The sequence below is a fragment of the Azolla caroliniana genome, unplaced genomic scaffold, assembly GCF_043228905.1.
Source record: "Azolla caroliniana isolate FFs.n. ecotype wild unplaced genomic scaffold, voAzoCaro1.0.p SCAF_9, whole genome shotgun sequence".
NCBI classification, from domain to species: Eukaryota; Viridiplantae; Streptophyta; class Polypodiopsida; order Salviniales; family Salviniaceae; genus Azolla; species Azolla caroliniana.
The window spans coordinates 6423131-6429378 of NW_028230444.1; the positions used below are offsets into that span (position 1 = coordinate 6423131).

General features: G+C 40.6%; 1 long non-coding RNA gene across 2 annotated transcripts; it reads left to right on the plus strand.

The window, feature by feature from the left end:
* The first annotated feature begins 5052 nt into the window (after nucleotides 1-5052).
* On the plus strand, nucleotides 5053-5668 carry LOC147860038 (uncharacterized). 2 transcript variants are annotated; one of them, XR_015530272.1, is made up of 3 exons: nucleotides 5053-5108; nucleotides 5254-5380; nucleotides 5502-5668. It is a non-coding gene; the product is annotated as an uncharacterized LOC147860038 (long non-coding RNA). The 2 variants fall into 2 exon arrangements; XR_015530271.1 differs by having other exon boundaries at nucleotides 5254-5332.
* The last annotated feature ends 580 nt before the right edge of the window (nucleotides 5669-6248 follow it).

A 6248-nucleotide genomic window follows, 5' to 3' on the forward strand; every position in this document is an offset into this window, starting at 1 on the left:
AATAGTATTCTTTTCCACCATTCGACCGCAGGCACTTGATCTTCATTTTTGTTTCTCGTTCGACCAATCTCTGCAAGTTCCGGAAACAATCAAAAACTTCACTTTTCTTCTCGATGAGATAGATCCATGTGTGCCGTCTTTAGTCGTTGATGAAGGGGACGAAATATCAACTCCGGCTAAGACATAACGTTTTGTGTCAGCCCCCATACATCCAAATGTATTAGATCGAGCTTGTTACGGCTCCGGTTTCTTTCTGTGGGGAATGGAAGCCAGTGTTGTTTCCCAAGTTGGCAGGCTTGACAAATTTGGGCCTTCCGGCCATTGAATTTTGGCAATCCGAAAACAACTTGTTTCGATTGGAGGTTTTGAAGCCTCTGGTAATTGACGTGGCTGATCCGTTTGTGCCACAAGTCGATATCCAACTCGACTTTCTATCCTTTGGCAAACAACGCGGTGCCTACGTCGTTGCTGTCTAGGATGAACATCCTCACGTCCCGACGCCCTTGCGTGATGATCCAGGCCTCTTCCTCAATGAAGCAGATGAAGTGGGTAAACCACACCTGCATCCCCTGGTCAACGATCTGCCTGACCAACAACAGGTTCTTTGTGATTGTTGGAACATGAAACACGTTCATAAGCTTCCCTTTTTGTTCGACATGACTTAAGGGAACTTCTCTAACATGCAAGATCGGGTGAGGAGTGTCATCTCCGGTCTCGAAAACTCCCGATTGCTACAACTTTTCCAGAAATGAGAACCACTCTTCATGGCTCGTCATGTGGTTTGATGCTCCGGAGTCAACATAACACAATTCCTCTGATCCAGAAGTGGTCTTCTTCATTGAGTTCGTCTTGTGTTTCATCACAAAGGCTGGCCCTTTTCCAGTCTTGCCAGTTCTGGATCCTTTCGATCCTTCTACGTAGTGCGAGCTTTGCCGGTTTCCTTGTCTGGCTTTGTCGTATTTGGATTTATCTAAATCGGCACGCTTCTTCCAGCACTCGCTCTCTCGGTGGCCTTTCTTGCCACAATACCAACATTCCGTTTCGGTCTTTGATTGCCAGTTTCAAACGCCGCTTTGACTCCCCATGCTTGTGGAGGGTCCGGAACTACCATCGGCACTATCTCTGTGCCTCTGGTTCTACTCTTGTCGGCCGTCTGCATTGCGTGCCGACTCACCATGTCCTCCACGCCCACGGGGCTGATCCACCTCTGTGTATAGCATCCTGTTGTCTGATTGAGTGGTCCTTGACCCACTGGCGTGGTTTTCTTTGACCATGAGCATCGATTCCAGGTTGAAGAAAGACGGTGGCTTCTCCCGGGTGCAAATTGCCATCCGGATTGGCCCGTACCGGTGTGCTAGACCACTGAGGCAGATCTGGACCATCTTGTCCTTGTCCACCGTCACATTGATGAACCCGAGCGCGTTGCAGATCTCCTTGATCTTGGTGGTGTAGTCGGCGACTGACATGTCCCGTTGCCAAATGTTGTTGAGCTCTTGTCGGAGTTGCAACTTCCGGGCCGTGGTACTTGCGGTGAAAATATTCTGGAGATTTTCGTTGACCTCCTTTGGGGATTTTGCATCTCTGATGTAGCCAAGCATCTAGTCGTGCACATAGGATGCAGGCCAAACCGGGAAGTCCTTGTGTGCCAAATCCGGCGCTGCTTTATTTTATTCCTTCCACGTAGCTCTAGTATCCATGCCCTAACAGTTATTGGTGCATTTTATACAACCAGGACACATAGTTTCTCCGGTCGAGCTTTTCGGTCGGAGGCGACCTCGCCATGCTTCTATCTATACCTTGTCTTTTCGGTCTGTTCTTTTATCGGTGGTTAGGGTTTGTCTTGAGGAAAAACGCTTGTCAACAACAGAGGTTCTCAACCCTTGCGCTCTGATACCATGTCAAAGTTAATATGCGGAAGCTTTGACAAACCGGTTTATCTGGTCAAAAACAGAAAACAAAGGAAGAAGGTTTAATGGAAGCTTAGGACACATAGGAGAGAAGGAGAGAGCAGCAAACATAAACTCAATTCAAAATAAAACACTTTGTACATACAATGTGCTTAGTGAGCACTTTCATACAAGTCCTTACACGGACTGGCAGAAGTACTGACATGTACTTCAATGCTCATACGAGCGATTGACACTGACTCCCAAAAATATGCCTACGTACTAGGCTAGATTTGTAGGCCTCTAACGGCCTACCGGTTACAATCCGATCTGGCTCTTGGTTCACAACCGGCTCTACCGGATAACAACAGAAAATGAACTAAGGTTTAATGGAAGCTTCAAAGAACACACAAAGAGAGCGGGAGAGACAAAGAGAGCAGAACAACATAAACTCAAATTCAAAATATCACTCTATACATACAAATGTCCTATAGAACACTCTTTATACAAGTCCTTAAAAAGGACTAATAGAAGTACTGACAAGTACTTCAATGCTCGTATGAGCAACTGTCACTAACTCCAAGAAATATGCCTACCTACTAGGCTAAGACTGTAGGCCTCTAACGGCTTACTAGTTACAATCCGATCTGGCTCTCCAATCCAACTTTTGGTTTATTTAACCGATCCGGATATCGATCCGGCTCCGGCTTATTCAACTGGTTTGGATCTGGTTGAGCTTGTCCGCTCAACAATATGTTCTACATCCCATTCTAAAGCCTACCATAGGCACATTTTAATAGTGCGAGTATAATAGTCAATATAATAACTTACCAATGATAGTGTCTTGTGGACGTGCATCAGATTCGTGTGTCCATATGGGCAAAACCTCTAGGGTCTTGGACCACAAAGATGGATGAGACGGACAGAATTCAAGAAAAAGAATTTGGCTCAACAAAACAGAAATGGAAGATTAGGGCAAAGAGTGTAGCATAGGCTATAGGGGGATTTGAACCTAATACCTTTATGCATGAAGAAGATAGAATCTCACGAAAACAATATTATCTGATAGATAAAGAAAAAAAAGAATAAATAAAATGAACCCTTGGTTCTTCCGATATTAGAGTGCTTTGTTGCCTTTTCTTTTTCTCCTTTGCCAACCTCATCTAAAGTGCCTTTATATAGGGTTTTCCGTGTGGTTAGTGTTTAGAATCCCTTACCACTTTGTGTACATGGTTTAACCTTCAATATGTAGAAGTGAAAGAATAGATACAGAGGAAACGACAAGACATAAAAAGAAAAGTTCAATGGATTAATTAATTAGTAAAGGAGGAACACACACGAACAATGAACCTAATCAACAATATGCTACTCAAGCTACAACAAAAATCCTAACTTACACAAGTCACTCAAGCTACTACAGACTCTAGAGCTTGCAGATACCATATGGGTATTTAACATAATACATACATAAACTATATCAAACCTTAAGCTACGACCAAACAACTAACAATAAATATGACTATCTGATACAAAAATGCTAACAACAGATGTGGCTATGAACCAAAAGGGGGCTCACTGCAGGATGCATAGAGAGCATTTGCAAGACTCTGATTTCTGTCTGCATAAGCCACCCTTTTATACATTTTTGGAGCTTGGACATAAAAGGAAAGATGGGAGAAAAGCGTAATTGAGGGAGATAATTCAAGAAGGGGAGAAGATTTAGAATATGTGGTGGCACACCTTTAATCCTAGGAGGTAGGTCAAGTAGGTGATGCATCATCCATGGTGTGAACGGTGCTTCAATCCCCCCCATGTGGAGGATGCTCAAGCATGTTGCGAGAGCTCATGCCCAACATGTCTCTACATTTTGCAAACTTAGGTGTATCCAAGGCTTCGTAAATATGTCTACAACCATTTCTTTGCTTGAAGAATGTTCTAGTATGATGTCACCTTGCACAATGATATCCTTCACACAATGATACTTGATATCTACATGCGTAGCACGCTTTGCACTTCTTGAATTTGTGGCCATAAACACCGCAACTCAATTATCATTGAGTGTTGGAAAGGGTTTATTAACCTGTAGACCTGATTCATTGATTAGGTTGGATCCCCATAAACCTTCCTAACTCCATATGCTAATACCATATATTTTGCCTCTATTGTTGCCACACTATTTTGTTTCTTGCTTCCCCATAGATCTACCACATTGTTGATAAAAACACAATAGCTAGAAATAGATTTTCGATTGGTGGAATCACTTGCCCAATCAACATCCACATGCAATCTCATATCTGAGGAACTAGCGTGAAATGTAAGTCCCAAGTCACTTATCCCTTTTAAGTATTTTAAGATTCGTTTCGCAACTTTCCAATGAGTAGGGCTAGGGTTCTCTAAGAACTTAGTTTATTAGCTGCAAATGAAATATCTAGCCTTGTACAAATGCTACCATAGATAAAAGAACCAATTAATGACCTGTATGGAAAATTTACCATATTTCCTTTGTAATGAAGATTTGAAAGTTCTGATAATCTGTCCATAGGTGTGCTTGTTGGATAACAACTTACCGTATGAAACTTTTCCAATATTTGTGAAATGTATCCTTGTTGGGAGAAGTGAATAATTCTTTTCCCTTGATTGTATAAAATGTCAATCCTTAAGCAAAAGGAGATAGCACCCATATCTTCCACGTTGAACTCCGCATTCAAGATGTCTTTCAAATATTGGGTAGCTAAAGATGTATTGGCCATGATGATTATATCATCAGCATATACCGCAACAATAATATGCCTTTTATTGTTATAAAGAGCATAGATGCATTGATTTGATCTACAACAAGTGCAATTATTTCATAGAAAGAAATCATGGAACTGGATATACCAACATCTTCCTGCTTGCCTCAAGCCATAAAGTGACTTCTTAAGTGGACATGTTTGTGTTGGATCCTCCATCTTCATGTTTGGTAATGTCATATATATTTCTTCATTTAATTCCCCACTAAGAAAAGCTATTTTTACATCCATTTGATGTCTTTCCCAACCTTATGCACATGCTTTCATTAATTCGACTCGAATGGAAGCGATGAGAGAAATTGGTGCATACGTTTCAGTGAAATCAATGCCATCAATTTGTTTGAAGGCTTGAACCACCAATTGAGCCTTGTATTTGATGGGAGTTCCATTTGATCCTCTCTTGATTTTGAACACCCATTTGGAACCTATGGTTTGTTGTCTTTCACTTTCTTTTAAGAGTTCTCATGTACCATTCTTTTGATGATCTTCAAACTCCAAATGTGTTGTCTCTTCCTACTTTGCTTTATGTGGTGAAAGTAACACTTCTTTTAAATTAGATGATTCTAACATTTCAGATTCTATGCTTACATTGCACACAAGTGAAGGATCTCTAAGGATGGAAGATGGTCTTCTAATTCTTTGACCTTGCCTCAAGTAAGACGATACAATTCCATTCCATTTGGTGATGTTTCTTCTCTTATTGTGGTTTCATCACATAGTTCTTCACCACTGAATTTGTCTTCATTTTCTTGCAAAATGCTATCAATAATCATGTGTGAACCTTTAACACTAGATTTTTTACCTTCTTGTTGCATTTTGCAAGGGAAATGATCTTCATCAAACAACACATTGCGAGTGACAAACACTCATTTTTGCGCTTCATTCCAAATTCTATATCCATAGACTAGATCCTCATATCCGACCATAATTCCTTGCTTGGCAGTTAGTTCCAACTTATGATGAAGTGGACGAGGTACATGGAAGTATGCTTTGCAACCAATTTAAGGATGAAGATGAGTTATACTAACCCTTTTGTGTTGTTAGATTTCCTCCGGGCATCCTCCATGTATGGGCTTTGTTGGAAGTTGATTTAGTATATATGTTGCACATTTGGATGCTTCTCCCCAAAAGTCTACTGATAGTTTACTATTTATCAAAATACAACTTACCATATCCATGATATTCCTATTTTTTCTTTCAGCCACACCATTTAGTTGAGGATTGTAGTTAAGGGTAAATTATTGTGTAAGGCCATGATTAAAACAAAAAGACCCAAAAAGATGTGACATGAATTCTCCACCCCTATTTGATCTTACTTTGATTATAGAGAGCCCAAGTTTAGATTCTGTGAGTGCCTTAAATCTTCGAAAATACTCAAAAGTGTCAACTTTACATGAAAGTAGATGTGCAAAAGTTTTTTGCGTATAATCATTTGTGAGGACATATAAGTATCTTGCTCCTCTTATTAATGGCACATGCATTGGTTCAGAAAGATCCATGTAAACTAATTCAAGAGGCCTAACAAGCTAAAATTCCCCTTTTTGTATTAAATGGACGTTGAGTAAACATG